Source organism: Pecten maximus, chromosome 2 (assembly GCF_902652985.1).
Source record: "Pecten maximus chromosome 2, xPecMax1.1, whole genome shotgun sequence".
In the NCBI taxonomy this organism is placed as follows: Eukaryota; Metazoa; Mollusca; class Bivalvia; order Pectinida; family Pectinidae; genus Pecten; species Pecten maximus.
Window position 1 is genome coordinate 4,306,285 of NC_047016.1, and position 17,993 is coordinate 4,324,277.

The following is a 17,993-nucleotide window of genomic DNA, read 5'->3' on the forward strand; positions in this document are numbered from 1 at the left end:
CTGTATAATATCGTTATCCAACTAACCAAGACGGAATACAGATATCGCCTTGTAAACTATCGTCTGTTTGTGTTGCCACGATTTCAGAACAGTCACGTAATGATTTAAAGATAATTTCCGCGCTAAATTAAGAGGGGGATTCCCAACTAAATCGAGTGGTCAAACTGGACATAGGGATTGACTGTGAACATTGGGATAGCACAGAAACATAACTGGAAAGGAACAAAACGCGTACATTCAGTGAAAATTGCAACGTTTTTACCGTGATGTCCCTTTTAAATTGAATGCAAGCTGAATAAGTGGATGCATCTATTCAAATGACACATTTGGAGTCCTATTATCACCAAAAATGATTCAAACTGATATAATTTTGTTATCCGTGCTGAAACTGCGTATTTATTAATTAAATGTAGTTCATTAATTTATTTCACCAGTAGTTTTACATTATAACCACCAGCGTTAAAACTATGCCGTTTATCTTTTTTAAAGATATTTCTTGTTACATCTGTTATTTGAATTTCTTTCACGGCAAGTTTCCCTTTAAAGTTATCAATTAAAAAAATATCCTAGTTTTCGTGTATATATTTGCATGAGTGTGCACTGTTCCATTATCTAGCCATATCAGATTTTAAATGACCGAAATAATATCAGAAACCCCGGGTACTATATTGACGTAAAAATGTCTTACTTCTTAGCTGATAAATAGAATACATATGTCAGGCCCTGGAACAGAAGTCCTCACATAGCCTATATACAGTGTGCCGTGTCTACATCTTCAAAGTGATCACAACCGTCAAACTCGATGACTGTAGCGATGGTTGTGCGTACGGTACACTAACACGTATAATATCTATAATATACATGTATGTCACGGTGCTATACCAAATAGGTAGACTATTTTTAGTTGTGTTAGTGTGGTGCGTTTGCCAGTTTTGGGCTTGATAATTAATAACTTCGTAATTAGGTTTAAATTCTAGAAACACATTAGACAGTTCGGTATTACTCTATTTGTCTAGTTTCATTGTAGGTTGTGTAGGTAAAACTGATTAAATGGTCTAATAATAATGGAAGCGTCATTTATCATTTATGTCAAATTATCGGTGTATGCCATGTCAAGCGGAACGTTGGTAGGCTATATATAGACTGATCCCAAATCTAAGGTCAAGGATGTAGGTATTATAATAGGTCTAGTCGCTTGTGACAAATGGCTCACAGTTGTAAACACCAAGGGGAATGCCCTACTAATTAGACGTAATAGTCTAAACACCCCTACTGTCATAATAGATTCGTCTCCTTTGGTACTCTCGAACCAGTGAGTTTGATATCACGCTTGTGACGAGTTTCAAGATGGCGACCTGCAGCGCCTGAGGATTACATCCGCCAGACTAAGGTTTGTTTACCCTCCACAAAAATAGTAAAACACCTATGTATACACACTTCAGTGGTTCTGGTACATATGTGTAGGTAATTTTGTGATATCTTAACAAGACAAATTATTATTATAAAAGAAATCCGGTGCTGTCTGCGCTGTTGTCGTCCATTGCTTACCATATCCGGGACATTACTATTGTAAGCACATGTCTGGCAAAGGAGCGAACGTTCACCCCGGCGAAAGTGTACGTGTGCTAGGATGATCAAGCGACAATATGCTAAGGTGACATAAAACAATGTGTTTGCTACTAAAAGTCCACGAAATTAAAAAAGGTAATCTGAGAGCGTGTGGATGCATACGACAAGATATATGATATATCCATTGCATTTATTGCATACATAGCACGACCTGTGTGTGTATTGCATAATATATATGGGGATTTTTTTGTTCTTGTCAACCAGATGTATAACTTAGGTATGACACTTTCAGCTTGTATATTAAGGTCATTTGTTAGTCAGTCGATCCACGTATCCTAATGCTGAATGATAAATTGCAAAATTCATTCTCCTTATATGTGTTTACATTAAATTACCTGCCATTTTTATCACAAGCTTCTAATAGATATGCAAAGAAGTGTCTGACATCTAGATATTAGATGCAAATGACTAAAAACATTAACTCACCTGCTTTAAATGTCTTGCATTAATGTTAGAATATTGTCATTCAAACTCCAAGGTAAACAAGAAAATATGATTCATCTTAATTAAGTATCATTCAGATATGAAATTTAAATTTCTATTTTTATATTTTCCTCTAGATCTGTAACAGGTGCTTGATAGCTGTTCAGTTGTCATTCCAGACTATAGATTAGCATTTACTAATATGAGTACCAAATAGCTAACAGCAATATGAAACTGTGCATGCCTACTTCAGCTAGCTAAATTTTAAAGGTCTCTGCTGGCTATTTTTTGGTTCTGATGCAGCCAACCAACCTTTAGCAATGTTAACCGAATCCTATTTTACACTGCGCAAGTCCAGGACGGAAAGATAGAGACAATAAAGACAATAATATCAGTATTTATAAGTGTAAACTTGGTGACAAGGATGTGTACTTGCAGTTTAGGTATTATATATATCCCATTTAAACAGTCCAATCACTAATTCAATTCAAATTGATAATAATTTAACACAAAACTAGGGGTGAAATGGTACACTTTCAGCACGATTTGGTACATATTGCTGTGTAGTGTTGACGGTTTGTATTTTTGGTTCGGTTTATTTCAAGATATATAAACCAAAAGACAAATAGATGCAAATTTGGCATGTAGCTGCTGTCGCATCCTTTGATCAGAAACCAAAATATTTTCTGAAAGAAAAATGTTGTGGTTCAGTACACCGCGGCACCATTTCACTGCTTCAAGTGACCTAGTTCGAACATGGCGACATTGGTTATAAAAAATACAGAATGTTTGTATGGAGCAGGCACAATCAGGGCATCCATTAACCCGAGACCTCGGGTCAATGACGCAGCAAAATTTAATTTGACGCACGACTTTTGCATGCCGTGCGTCAATCTGACGCTTCACATTTTGACCACCACTGTAATTAGTCTATGTGTTGTCCAATACCCCGGCTCAACAAAGGGTATATTTGCTATGGTCAGTGACACTAATTAGTAGAATTCCCCTAGGGATCAATTAAAAGAGCCACTCAACTGTGACTAATCCAACGGCCGCTACCGATTGCCAAATTGGGGCACAGGTGAATTAAGTATCAAATGTACCTACCTGTAGCGGCCGATCTGCACTTTGTTCTAAGCAATCACATTCTAATAATTGAAATAAATAAGCTACAGTAGATTCTCATCCCAACAAATAAATGTAACATTTAAGGATTAAACTGTCTTTTTTTGGTGTCTATGGTCGATATAGAAACAAACATGTCATATTGTGCATGTCATATTGTGCTAGCGCACAATATGACATGTTTGTTTGCAAAGCTCTGGCATCTACCAGGTATATGGACCATAGACACCAAAAAAAGACAGTTTAATGCTTATATTTACATTCTCGACATATTCGTTTTGTTATTTTTGAAAAGTAAAATTGAGTTAGCATAAAAAAATGCCAATATTCAGTGATTTCGTCATTGGGGTTTGACAAATAGAACAGCCTATTTTTTCAAAATTCATTTGTCACGTGCAGATTGGCAAACAAAAAAGTGCATTGAAATAATACGAAAAAAACACAGTCTGTTCAATTTTTTTTTTATTATTTGTGTAACAATATTGTATAAAATGTCTTTTTGATACTTTTTAATTAACATAAAAAACGATTTACGTTAGTTACAAGTAGTTCCGGTGGGTGAATATATTCACGCGTGGCATGGATTGATGTCACGTTTTGGGTGTCAATTATGGTCACATAGACTGCAAATCTTTTTACTTAGTTATATCATGGCTTCGCCACCAAAATGTAAATATATGTTTGCAATGACTTTAAATCATGTACATAACAAGAATGAGATCGTAAGTAGGCCTAGTTTGCAGCATGCCAACACAGGCGGCAGCCATTTTGTTGGTAACCTGAATAACCTTACATAACCTTACATGTACATGACCTCTGCAGTGCATTTGACAGGGTGGGAAGCGTAAATCATTCATGTTACATTTTGGCGGCAAATATGAAAACAGGATTAGCATACAAAAATAACCTCTCGAGGCTGAGCAGATTAAAAAAAGAAATGAAAAGATGGTTTTACAAATTATGCTTAACCAATGTAAGACATTTAAACATAATTCCAGCAAGAAAACTGTGATACAAGTTTTATTTGTTAAAAGGTTCTGTGCACACATGTACAGCATATTAACATTCATTAGCTTACACAAAATTTCAAAGGAATGTAAATTAAAATTATGTAATCACTTTTGCATACATCACTACATATATGTACACAAAATTTCAAAGGAATGTAAATTAAAATTATGTAATCACTTTTGCATACATCACTACATGTATGCCTAATTGATACGCCATCTCATGATCAACCCCAATTTTATTCTCAGGGGTTGTCCACGTCACACATGATGTCATGTGTAAACTAATATAAATACTAGTGTTTCCACACTGTTTTTAGTACATTGTAGTAAGTACCTATTTGTTAAAGTATCACAGTTCTTGGTGAAGTGCTGATTTTGAAATTTTCCCAACGTCAAAGTTTAAATATCTCCAGTATGCTGACTTTTTTAATGTCTGCACATTCATATTCATTCCTTTAATAATCTATTGGAATTGACACGACGACCAGTTATCACTTAGCCTGTACGTATACCACTACCATGGATACACAGTGACTGGTCCTTTTGCCCTAAATCATGTTCGCCCTTAGAGTTGTTTCACTCTAAATCCTTGTCTCCCCATGTTGTTTCTTCCTAATTTTTCATTTTTAGGTGCTGCGAAACAGCAACCTTAAGCAGTCATCGCCAACTTTCGCTAGAACAAATTCATTTGGAACTCTCGGGGGAATCATATATTTCAATGATAAATCCTGATGAGTTCAGGATGGGACCAGAAATAATTTTCCCAAAAAACGCTAACAACACACAATCTTGTCTCCTTCCACGAAGTATTTGTTTGTGATTAAGTACTGTAATATGATTCACGCTTTTTTGTGTTTGAAGATAGTTGTTGAATTTAAATAAATTATAGAAAAACAGCTTAAATCATACACAATGACCTGTTTTATCCCTGAGTATTCTAAGCTCTTTTCTGTGCAAATTATTATGCTTGCTTCGATTTCCTGGTTTGTGCAAGGGGAGGTAACTTGTATACACTCTAGTTGATGCGACATTGGAAAGTCACCACAAGCTCTTGGGTTGAAAAAATGGCCCTCGGCCGTCGAATAGTGTTTTTAGTTTTGGATTTTCCGATTGATAAGCCATAGTGAAATCTGTGCTTGTTGTATTCAATACTTAAAATGAAAGAAGAATACTTCTGATTGGTTTGTCATTTCCGAGAAATAGGCCACACAAAAATTGCTGTGCTGGTTGAGTTAGTCGAAGTGATTATAATCATGAGGCGAAACCTAACGTTAGCTTGTTTAAATTTCCGCAACAGAGATAAGATAGCAATAAAGAGGTTGCATGTTTTAAATCAGTTGATAGTGAAATGCTTGTACAAAGTGCAGTATATAACATGAACATGTGATTCAACAAGTCACCAGAACAGATATGGTAGACCAATTCATCGGTTGTACGTCAATTCAAGTGGGGTTTAAAAATGTAATTCTTCATAACTTTAACGCAACCACAGCCTTTTTAAAAGTAAATACAATTCTTTAAAATGACATAGGATAATCATCAGTAAAACATTCAGGAAGGCACTTTAAATTTACAAACAATAAAAATGTCTTCTTATTACATGCCAATTTATATTTATATAATATTTGCTTTTCTCCTGTATTTCAATCCAAATATAAATGGCCTCGACACTTTGATTTTGTCATGTGGTATATATTTTTGTACAAATGATTAAACTAGTTATCAAACGAATTAAACATATTCTAAAAAATGAACCCCTACAATTAGCCGAGACAACAAGATGTGCAGATATCAAGAAAAGAAAACATCTTAACACATTAACTTGATTTTAATGAAAGTTGATCATGATTTTGGACTTAAAGCTACTAAAATGAAGAGAAAGTACCAAAGGTTTTGCACTAAAATGTTAGTTTTAGGGTGAAATAACCTATAGGGCGAAAGGGATTTAGGGCGAAAAGATCCGGATACGCGGGTATGGGCCATATCACTACCATGGATACGCGGGGTATAGACATGTCAGTGATGCTGAAATAATTATCTATATGATTGTTGTCTCAAGTTTACTTTTTAATGAAAAGTAATTAAGTATCGGTGCTTTCAAATATTGATGTTATTGACATGTATGGAAAACAAACAATTGAACTCTGTACACATCACTTGTTGATTTAGTTGCTCCACTTAGCAGCTGACAGGTTTTTTAAAGCTACATATATCAAAATATCGAAAATGATTTAAAACAATGAAAATATGTTAATGATGATTGAACTGCATTTTATTGTGTTAGCACAGTGGTATGACAGCCATATTATACGTCTGTACTATATATATATCAATAGTTTAAAAGGAGTAACCATTATGAGATGAAAGGTAAAAGATACAAGCTTATATAAGACCTATTTAATACTTGTCCAATGAATGTCATTTTATATAGAAGTTTGATTGATTAATATAGGATAAGAATAGAAATTCTATTTTTGGCTGATGTATTCTCAGCAGTACAGACCTATATATCAAAACAGGATAGAGTTATCACCTGGGAACACTGATCTCTATATAGCTAGCTGATCATACAGGAAAAACCTAGCTAGTCAACCCTGATGATGTCTTCTACCTTTAACTTTAATTTTGTTGATCAGTTCTATTGTACTTTGACTCTTTGTATGTAATATTTTATTAATGACCACCCTGAATCTGGAGGATAAGCCCTTCATCAGAAAACTAGTGTTATCTTTACCATCTAAGGATCATCAATTTTATGGATCATCAATTTTATGGATCATCAATTAGATGATTGTTTTTATTAATTAGTGGGTTGATTCATTATCACAACTCCCAATGAAGATGTAATATCTTAAGTTTGCTTTTGACTTAATCCTTCCCTGCTGTGATATTTTAATACTCCAGATCCCCAATTTATTGAAATTAAAGGAGAATTTTCAGGGCATATTTTTGATAATACTAATATTAATACGAATGGTTTTTTTTTCGTGGCTGCTCTTTCAGGCCAGTAAATGGACCCATCCTCAGTTGAAATTATTTCATAGTAAAGCATGCATATACTCAAAATTTGCAGTTGATTCCTGAAAATTTTCTTTATTGTCTGTCTGGTATTTTTTCCTTGAATGTTGCTTTTGTTAATCAATAACATATTGTACATGCAACAAAAGTGTCTGATAAGTGTCTGATTGGTGAAAATAATTTTAAATTTTCTTTCCATAATTTAGATCTGTAATAGAACATGTATATGTAATGGATTTCCTATATAAACCAGCTGGTAAAGTGTTATGGGTGATCACAGCATAGTAAACTGCATATAGTCAGCATTTCTATGGCTATGATAGAAGACCTAGAGGCATAGTAAACAGCATATAGTCAACATTTCTATAGCTATGATAGAAGATCTAGAGGCATAGTAAACATCATATAGTCAACATTTCTATGGCTATGATAGAAGATCTAGAGGCATAGTAAACAGCATATAGTCAACATTTCTATGGCTATGATAGAAGATCTAGAAGCATAGTAAACTGCATATAGTCAACATTTCTATGGCTATGATAGAAGATCTAGAGAAACCTCTGATTGGTAAAAATGATGTCCAAAGTTCTGACCACCCCATGATCAAGGCCTCCAAATAAAAATGTAAGGTAAATTTCAACAAAAGTTGATGAGAATGATTTGCGTAATGAAGACAAACAGAATCTTGTCTAGACAACTTCCCTGATATATATATATATATATACATGTATATATATATGCTCACATTGAAGTTCCTATGTACGTAATTTCATTTTAAATTTACCCTTTAGGTTTTTTTCATCTGCCTATTTTTATGGGAGTTATGCCCCTTCTACTACTTCTTGATCATGGTCCATCCTACACTTATAATTAGTATCACATTTTTTGAAATTTTACTGATGTAGTTGTTGTGCACTGCGCTTACTGTATAGCAGATCATTTTAGTGAGGTGGAAATTTTACTGATGTAGTTGTGCACTGCGCTTACTGTATAGCAGATCATTTTAGTGAGGTGGAAATTTCAGCTAATTAAGCACTACACAAACTAATCGCAGACTGTATATATAGTGACACGTCCTGTAGGTGAGTGTATATGTTTTTTTTACTTCACTAGTAGCTAATTATAATATTGGATGCAGGTTTCTTCATCCACACACATGATCATTAATGAAAGTAAACTGCCAACAATTCTAAACATTAGAATACATTATCTACTGTAAAATAAATATAAAAATAAGGATTTTAGATTGGTTGATCACGCTATATAAAATCAAAACACTTGAATTTAACTTGTAAATTTTGACATATACATATACTGATTTTTATGATCACTAAAATACCTAGGCCTGCTATACAGAATTTTAAGGGAGTTATGCCCTCCTCTAGTTTTTCTGATATAATACTGTCTGCTCTCTCAATATTTTTAAAACTTTGTACAAATGTTCACGATCAGTTCCTACGGTAGTTGTCGGGGTAGTTGTATACACATGATCAGTTCCTATGGTAGTTGTCGGGGTAGTTGTATACACATGATCAGTTCCTATGGTAGTTGTCGGGGTAGTTGTATACACATGATCAGTTCCTATGGTAGTTGTCGGGGTAGTTGTATACACATGGTAGTTGTCGGGGTAGTTGTATACACATGATCAGTTCCTATGGTAGTTGTCGGGGTAGTTGTATACACATGATCAGTTCCTATGGTAGTTGTCGGGGTAGTTGTATACACATGATCAGTTCCTATGGTAGTTGTCGGGGTAGTTGTATACACATGATCAGTTCCTATGGTAGTTGTCAGGTAGTTATGTACACATGATCAGTTCCTATGGTAGTTGTCGGGGTAGTTGTATACACATGATCAGTTCCTATGGTAGTTGTCGGGGTAGTTGTGTACACATGATCAGTTCCTATGGTAGTTGTCGGGGTAGTTGTGTACACATGATCAGTTCCTATGGTAGTTGTCAGGGTAGTTATGTACACATGATCAGTTCCTATGGTAGTTGTCGGGGTAGTTGTATACACATGATCAGTTCCTATGGTAGTTGTCGGGGTAGTTGTATACACATGATCAGTTCCTATGGTAGTTGTCGGGGTAGTTGTATACACATGGTAGTTGTCGGGGTAGTTGTATACACATGGTAGTTGTCGGGGTAGTTGTATACACATGATCAGTTCCTATGGTAGTTGTCGGGGTAGTTGTATACACATGGTAGTTGTCGGGGTAGTTGTATACACATGATCAGTTCCTATGGTAGTTGTCGGGGTAGTTGTATACACATGATCAGTTCCTATGGTAGTTGTCAGGTAGTTATGTACACATGATCAGTTCCTATGGTAGTTGTCGGGGTAGTTGTATACACATGATCAGTTCCTATGGTAGTTGTCGGGGTAGTTGTGTACACATGATCAGTTCCTATGGTAGTTGTCGGGGTAGTTGTATACACATGATCAGTTCCTATGGTAGTTGTCGGGGTAGTTGTATACACATGATCAGTTCCTATGGTATTTGTCGGGGTAGTTTTATACACATTGTAGTTGTCGGGGTAGTTTATCACATTGATCAGTTCTTGTATTGTCGGGTAGTTGTGTACACATGGTAGTTGTCGGGGGAGTTGTATCACTGATCAGTTCCTAGGTAGTTGTCGGGGTAGTTGTATACACATGATCAGTTCCTATGGTGTTTGTCGGGGTAGTTGTATCACATGATCAGTTCCTATGGTAGTTGTCGGGGTAGTTGTGTACACATGATCAGTTCCTATGGGAGTTGTCGGGGTAGTTGTATACACATGGGGTAGTTTTTCCATGGTATTTCGGGGGAATTTACAGTCACTATGGGATTGGTCGGGGGGTAGTTGTATACACATGATCAGTTCCTATGGTAGTTTGGCGGGGTAGTTGTGTACACATGAGTTCCATGGTAGTTGGTCGGGGTAGTTGTGTACACATGATCAGTTCCTATGGTAGTTGTCGGGGTAGTTGTATACACATGATCAGTTCCTATGGTAGTTGTCGGGGTAGTTGTGTACACATGATCAGTTCCTATGGTAGTTGTCGGGGTAGTTGTGTACACATGATCAGTTCCTATATGGTAGTTGTATACACATGATCAGTTCCTATGGTAGTTGTCGGGGTAGTTGTGTACACATGATCAGTTCCTATGGTAGTTGTCGGGGTAGTTGTGTACACATGATCAGTTCCTATGGTAGTTGTCGGGGTAGTTGTGTACACATGATCAGTTCCTATGGTAGTTGTCGGGGTTGTTGTATACACATGATCAGTTCCTATGGTAGTTGTCTGTGTAGTTGTATACACATGATCAGTTCCTATGGTAGTTGTCGGGGTAGTTGTGTACACATGATCAGTTCCTATGGTAGTTGTCGGGGTAGTTGTATACACATGATCAGTTCCTATGGTAGTTGTCTGTGTAGTTGTGTACACATGATCAGTTCCTATGGTAGTTGTCAGGGTAGTTGTGTACACATGATCAGTTCCTATGGTAGTTGTCGGGGTAGTTGTGTACACATGATCAGTTCCTATGGTAGTTGTCGGGTAGTTGTATACATGATCAGTTCTATGGTAGTTGTCGGGTTATGTACACTGATCAGTTCCCATGGTAGTTGTCCCGGGGTAGTTGTGACACATGATCAGTTCCATGGTAGTTGTCGGGTAATTTGTACCATGTCAGTTCCCAGGTGTTGTCGGGGTAGTTGTTACACAGACTTCCATGGTATTGTCGGGTTTGTTACACATGATCAGTTTACCTATGGTGTTGTCGGGTAGTTTGTATACACATGATCAGTTCCTATGGGAGTTTGTCGGGGTTTTGTTACACTGATCAAATTCCTATGGGTTTGTCAGGGTAGTTGTACACATGATATTCCTATGGTGTTTGTCGGGGATTTGGTACACATTGATCAGTGTCCTATGGTAGTTGTCGGGGTATTGTGTACACATATCAGTTCCTATGGGTAGGGTTTTTCGGGGTAGTTGATACACATAACAGTTCCTATGGTAGTTGTCGGGGTAGTTGGTGTACAAGATCATTCCTCTGGTAGTTGTCGGGGTATTTGTTTCCATATCATTCCTATGGTGTTTGTCCGGGGTAGTGTGTCCACATGATCGTTTCCTATATGGTAGTTTTTTACACATGATCTTCCTATGGTAGTTTTCGGGTAGTTATGTATCCAATGATCAGTTCCTATGTTTTTGGGTTTGTATACCATGATATTCCATGGTAGTTTCGGTAGTTGTTCACTGATCAGTTCATGGTATTTGTCGGGGTAAGTTGTGTACACATGATCAGTTCCTATGTAGTTTCGGGTTAGTTGTGTACACTGATCAGTTCCTATGGTAGTTGGCGGGGGAGTTGTGTACACATGTCGTTCCTATGGGATTGTCGGGGTAGTTGTGTACCTGGATCATTCCTTATGGTAGGGGGGGGTGATACACAGATCAGTCCTATGGTAGTTGTCGGGGTAGTTTGTAAACATGACAAATTTCCTATGGAGTTGTCGGGGTAGTTGTAGACACATGATCAGTTCCTATGGTAGTTGTCGGGGTAGTTGTATACACATGATCAGTTCCTATGGTAGTTGTCGGGGTAGTTGTGTACACATGATCAGTTCCTATGGTAGTTGTCGGGGTAGTTGTAGTACACATGATCAGTTCCTATGGTAGTTTGTCGGGGTAGTTGTGTACACATGATCAGTTCCTATGGTAGTTGTCGGGGTAGTTGTGTACACATGATCAGTTCCTATGGTAGTTGTCGGGGTAGTTGTGTACACATGATCAGTTCCTATGGTAGTTGTCGGGGTAGTTGTGTACACATGATCAGTTCCTATGGTAGTTGTCGGGGTAGTTGTGTACACATGATCAGTTCCTATGGTAGTTGTCTGTGTAGTTGTGTACACATGATCAGTTCCTATGTTAGTTGTCGGGTAGTTGTATACACATGATCAGTTCCTATGGTAGTTGTCGGGGTAGTTGTATACACATGATCAGTTCCTATGGTAGTTGTCGGGGTAGTTGTATACACATGATCAGTTCCTATGGTAGTTGTCAGGGTAGTTGTGTACACATGATCAGTTCCTATGGTAGTTGTCGGGGTAGTTGTATACACATGATCAGTTCCTATGGTAGTTGTCGGGGTAGTTGTGTACACATGATCAGTTCCTATGGTAGTTGTCTGTGTAGTTGTGTACACATGATCAGTTCCTATGGTAGTTGTCGGGGTAGTTGTGTACACATGATCAGTTCCTATGGTAGTTGTCGGGGTAGTTGTATACACATGATCAGTTCCTATGGTAGTTGTCGGGGTAGTTGTGTACACATGATCAGTTCCTATGGTAGTTGTCGGGGTAGTTATGTACACATGATCAGTTCCTATGGTAGTTGTCGGGGTAGTTGTATACACATGATCAGTTCCTATGGTAGTTGTCGGGTAGTTGTATACACATGATCAGTTCCTATGGTAGTTGTCGGGTAGTTATGTACACATGATCAGTTCCTATGGTAGTTGTCGGGGTAGTTGTATACACATGATCAGTTCCTATGGTAGTTGTCGGGGTAGTTGTGTCACATGATCAGTTCCTATGGTAGTTGTCGGGTAGTTGTATACACATGATCAGTTCCTATGGTAGTTGTCGGGTAGTTGTATACACATGATCAGTTCCTATGGTAGTTGTCGGGGGTAGTTGTATACACATGATCAGTTCCTATGGTAGTTGTCGGGGTAGTTGTATGCACATGATCAGTTCCTATGGTAGTTGTCGGGGTAGTTGTATACACATGATCAGTTCCTATGGTAGTTGTCGGGGTAGTTGTGTACACATGATCAGTTCCTATGGTAGTTGTCGGGGTAGTTGTATACACATGATCAGTTCCTATGGTAGTTGTCGGGGTAGTTGTATACACATGATCAGTTCCTATGGTAGTTGTTGGGGTAGTTGTGTACACATGATCAGTTCCTATGGTAGTTGTCGGGGTAGTTGTATACACATGATCAGTTCCTATGGTAGTTGTAGGGGTAGTTGTGTACACATGATCAGTTCCTATGGTAGTTGTCGGGGTAGTTGTGTACACATGATCAGTTCCTATGGTAGTTGTCGGGTGTTAGTTGTGTACACATGATCAGTTCCTATGGTAGTTGTCGGGGTAGTTGTATACACATGATCAGTTCCTATGGTAGTTGTCGGGGTAGTTGTGTACACATGATCAGTTCCTATGGTAGTTGTCGGGGTAGTTGTGTACACATGATCAGTTCCTATGGTAGTTGTCGGGGTAGTTGTATACACATGATCAGTTCCTATGGTAGTTGTCGGGGTAGTTGTGTACACATGATCAGTTCCTATGGTAGTTGTCGGGGTAGTTGTATACACATGATCAGTTCCTATGGTAGTTGTCGGGGTAGTTGTGTACACATGATCAGTTCCTATGGTAGTTGTCTGTGTAGTTGTGTACACATGATCAGTTCCTATGGTAGTTGTCGGGGTAGTTGTGTACACATGATCAGTTCCTATGGTAGTTGTCGGGGTAGTTGTATACACATGATCAGTTCCTATGTTAGTTGTCGGGGTAGTTGTGTACACATGATCAGTTCCTATGGTAGTTGTCGGGGTAGTTATGTACACATGATCAGTTCCTGAGGTAGTTGTCGGGGTAGTTGTATACACATGATCAGTTCCTATGGTAGTTGTCGGGTAGTTGTATACACATGATCAGTTCCTATGGTAGTTGTCGGGTAGTTATGTACACATGATCAGTTCCTATGGTAGTTGTCGGGGTAGTTGTATACACATGATCAGTTCCTATGGTAGTTGTCGGGGTAGTTGTGTCACATGATCAGTTCCTATGGTAGTTGTCGGGTAGTTGTATACACATGATCAGTTCCTATGGTAGTTGTCGGGTAGTTGTATACACATGATCAGTTCCTATGGTAGTTGTCGGGGTAGTTGTATACACATGATCAGTTCCTATGGTAGTTGTCGGGGTAGTTGTATGCACATGATCAGTTCCTATGGTAGTTGTCGGGGTAGTTGTATACACATGATCAGTTCCTATGGTAGTTGTCGGGGTAGTTGTGTACACATGATCAGTTCCTATGGTAGTTGTCGGGTAGTTGTATACACATGATCAGTTCCTATGGTAGTTGTCGGGGTAGTTGTATACACATGATCAGTTCCTATGGTAGTTGTTGGGGTAGTTGTGTACACATGATCAGTTCCTATGGTAGTTGTCGGGTAGTTGTATACACATGATCAGTTCCTATGGTAGTTGTAGGGGTAGTTGTGTCACATGATCAGTTCCTATGGTAGTTGTCGGGGTAGTTGTGTACACATGATCAGTTCCTATGGTAGTTGTCGGGTGTTGTTGTGTACACATGATCAGTTCCTATGGTAGTTGTCGGGGTAGTTGTATACACATGATCAGTTCCTATGGTAGTTGTCGGGGTAGTTGTGTACACATGATCAGTTCCTATGGTAGTTGTCGGGGTAGTTGTGTACACATGATCAGTTCCTATGGTAGTTGTCGGGGTAGTTGTATACACATGATCAGTTCCTATGGTAGTTGACGGGGTAGTCGTGTACACATGATCAGTTCCTATGGTAGTTGTCGGGGTAGTTGTGTACACATGATCAGTTCCTATGGTAGTTGTCGGGGTAGTTGTGTACACATGATCAGTTCCTATGGTAGTTGTCGGGGTAGTTGTATACACATGATCAGTTCCTATGGTAGTTGTCGGGGTAGTTGTGTACACATGATCAGTTCCTATGGTAGTTGTCTGTGTAGTTGTGTACACATGATCAGTTCCTATGGTAGTTGTAGGGGTAGTTGTGTACACATGATCAGTTCCTATGGTAGTTGTCTGTGTAGTTGTGTACACATGATCAGTTCCTATGGTAGTTGTCGGGGTAGTTGTATACACATGATCAGTTCCTATGGTAGTTGTCTGTGTAGTTGTGTACACATGATCAGTTCCTATGGTAGTTGTCGGGGTAGTTGTATACACATGATCAGTTCCTATGGTAGTTGTCGGGGTAGTTGTATACACATGATCAGTTCCTATGGTAGTTGTCGGGGTAGTTGTATACACATGATCAGTTCCTATGGTAGTTGTCGGGGTAGTTGTATACACATGATCAGTTCCTATGGTAGTTGTCGGGGTAGTTGTGTACACATGATCAGTTCCTATGGTAGTTGTCTGTGTAGTTGTGTACACATGATCAGTTCCTATGGTAGTTGTCGGGGTAGTTGTGTACACATGATCAGTTCCTATGGTAGTTGTCGGGGTAGTTGTGTATACATGATCAGTTCCTATGGTAGTTGTCGGGGTAGTTGTATACACATGATCAGTTCCTATGGTAGTTGTCGGGGTAGTTGTGTACACATGATCAGTTCCTATGGTAGTTGTCGGGGTAGTTGTATACACATGATCAGTTCCTATGGTAGTTGTCGGGGTAGTTGTATACACATGATCAGTTCCTATGGTAGTTGTCGGGGTAGTTGTGTACACATGATCAGTTCCTATGGTAGTTGTCGGGGTAGTTGTATACACATGATCAGTTCCTATGGTAGTTGTCGGGGTAATTATGTACACATGATCAGTTCCTATGGTAGTTGTCGGGGTTGTTGTGTACACATGATCAGTTCCTATGGTAGTTGTCGGGGTAGTTATGTACACATGATCAGTTCCTATGGTAGTTGTCGAGGTAGTTATGTACACATGATCAGTTCCTATGGTAGTTGTCGGGGTAGTTGTATACACATGATCAGTTCCTATGGTAGTTGTCGGGGTAGTTGTGTACACATGATCAGTTCCTATGGTAGTTGTTGGGGAAGTTGTGTACACATGATCAGTTCCTATGGTAGTTGTCGGGTTAGTTGTATACACATGATCAGTTCCTATGGTAGTTGTCGGGGTTGTTGTGTACACATGATCAGTTCCTATGGTAGTTGTCGGGGTAGTTGTGTACACATGATCAGTTCCTATGGTAGTTGTCTGTGTAGTTGTATACACATGATCAGTTCCTATGGTAGTTGTCGGGGTTGTTGTGTACACATGATCAGTTCCTATGGTAGTTGTGGGGGTAGTTGTGTACACATGATCAGTTCCTATGGTAGTTTGTCGGGGGTTAGTTGTATACACCTGATCAGTTCCTATGGTAGTTGTCGGGGTAGTTGTGTACACATGATCGTTCCTATGGTAGTTGTCGGGTAGTTGTGTACAACATGATCAGTTTCCTATGGTAGTTGTCTGTGTAGTTCTGTATACCCACATGATCAGTTCCTATGGTAGTTGTCGGGGTAGGGTAGTGTAGTACACATGATCAGTTCTATGGTTAGTTGTCGGGTAGTGTGATTACCATGATCAGTTCCTATGGTAGTTTGGTCGGGTACGTTGTATACACATATCAGTTCCCTATGTAGTTGTCGGGGTATTGTGTACACATGATCAGTTCCTATGGTAGTTATGTACCATGATCAGTTCTATGGTATTTGTCGGGTATTTTATGGACACATGATCAGTTTCCTATGTATTTTCGGGGTAGTTGTGTACCCAGGATCATTTTTCCTATGGTAGTTGTGTATACATGATGGATGTTCCTATGGTAGTTGGTCGGGGTAGTTGTGTACACATGATCAGTTCCTATGGTAGTTTGTAACATGATCAGTTCCATGGTAGTTGTGGGTAGTTGTATCCATGATCATTTTCCCATGGTTTGGGTTGTTGTAACATGATCAGTTCCTATGGGGAGTTGTCGGGGTTAGTTTTTTGTACACAGATCAGTTCCTATGGTAGTTGTTGGGTTGTTGTATACCCTGATCATTTCCTATGGTAGTTTGTCCGGGGTAGTTGTGTATCATGACATTCCTATGGTAGTTGTCGGGGTAGTTGTATACACATGATCAGTTCCTATGGTAGTTGTGTATACATGATCAGTTCCTATGGTAGTTGTCGGGTAGTTGTGTACACATGATCAGTTCCTATGGTAGTTGTGTATACATGATCAGTTCCTATGGTAGTTGTGTATACATGATCAGTTCCTATGGTAGTTGTCGGTAGTTGTGTATACATGATCAGTTCCTATGGTAGTTGTCGGGGTAGTTGTGTAAATATCAGTTCCTATGGTAGTTGTCGGTTAGTTTTTAACATGATCAGTTTCCTATGGTAGTTGTCGGGTAGTTGTGTACACATGATCAGTTCCTATGGTAGTTGTGTATACATGATCAGTTCCTATGGTAGTTGTGTATACATGATCAGTTCCTATGGTAGTTGTCGGGGTAGTTGTATACACATGATCAGTTCCTATGGTAGTTGTGTATACATGATCAGTTCCTATGGTAGTTGTCGGGTAGTTGTGTACACATGATCAGTTCCTATGGTAGTTGGGGGGTATTTAAAATGATCAGTTTCCTATGGTAGTTTGTCGTGTGTTGTGTACACATGATCAGTTCCTATGGGATGTTGTTAGTTGTGTAACATGATCATTCCTATGGTAGTGTCGGGGTTGTTACACATGATCAGTTCCTGATTGTGGGGGGTTTTTATACATGATCAGTTTTCCCATGGTAGTTTTGGGTAGTTGTGTACACATGATCAGTTCCTATGGTAGTGTCGGGGGTAGTTGTGTATACATGATCCGTTTCCTAGTGGTAGTTGTCAGGGGTAGTTGTAGTACACCATGATCAGTTTCCTATGGTAGTTGTCGGGGGGGTGTGTGTACACATGATCAGTTCCTAGGTAGTTGTCGGGGGTAGTGTGTACACATGATCAGTTCCTATGGTAGTT

At 38.7% G+C, this 17,993-nt stretch overlaps 1 long non-coding RNA gene across 1 annotated transcript in view; it reads left to right on the plus strand.

Annotated features, from left to right (window-relative positions):
• The first annotated feature begins 1,333 nt into the window (after positions 1-1,333).
• The window catches only part of LOC117314553, a 43,836-nt gene continuing 27,176 nt past the window's right edge, over positions 1,334-17,993 (plus strand). Inside the window, exon 1 of the long non-coding RNA XR_004529545.1 lies at positions 1,334-1,390. This is a non-coding gene — a long non-coding RNA (uncharacterized LOC117314553). The remainder of the gene's footprint in view (positions 1,391-17,993) is intronic.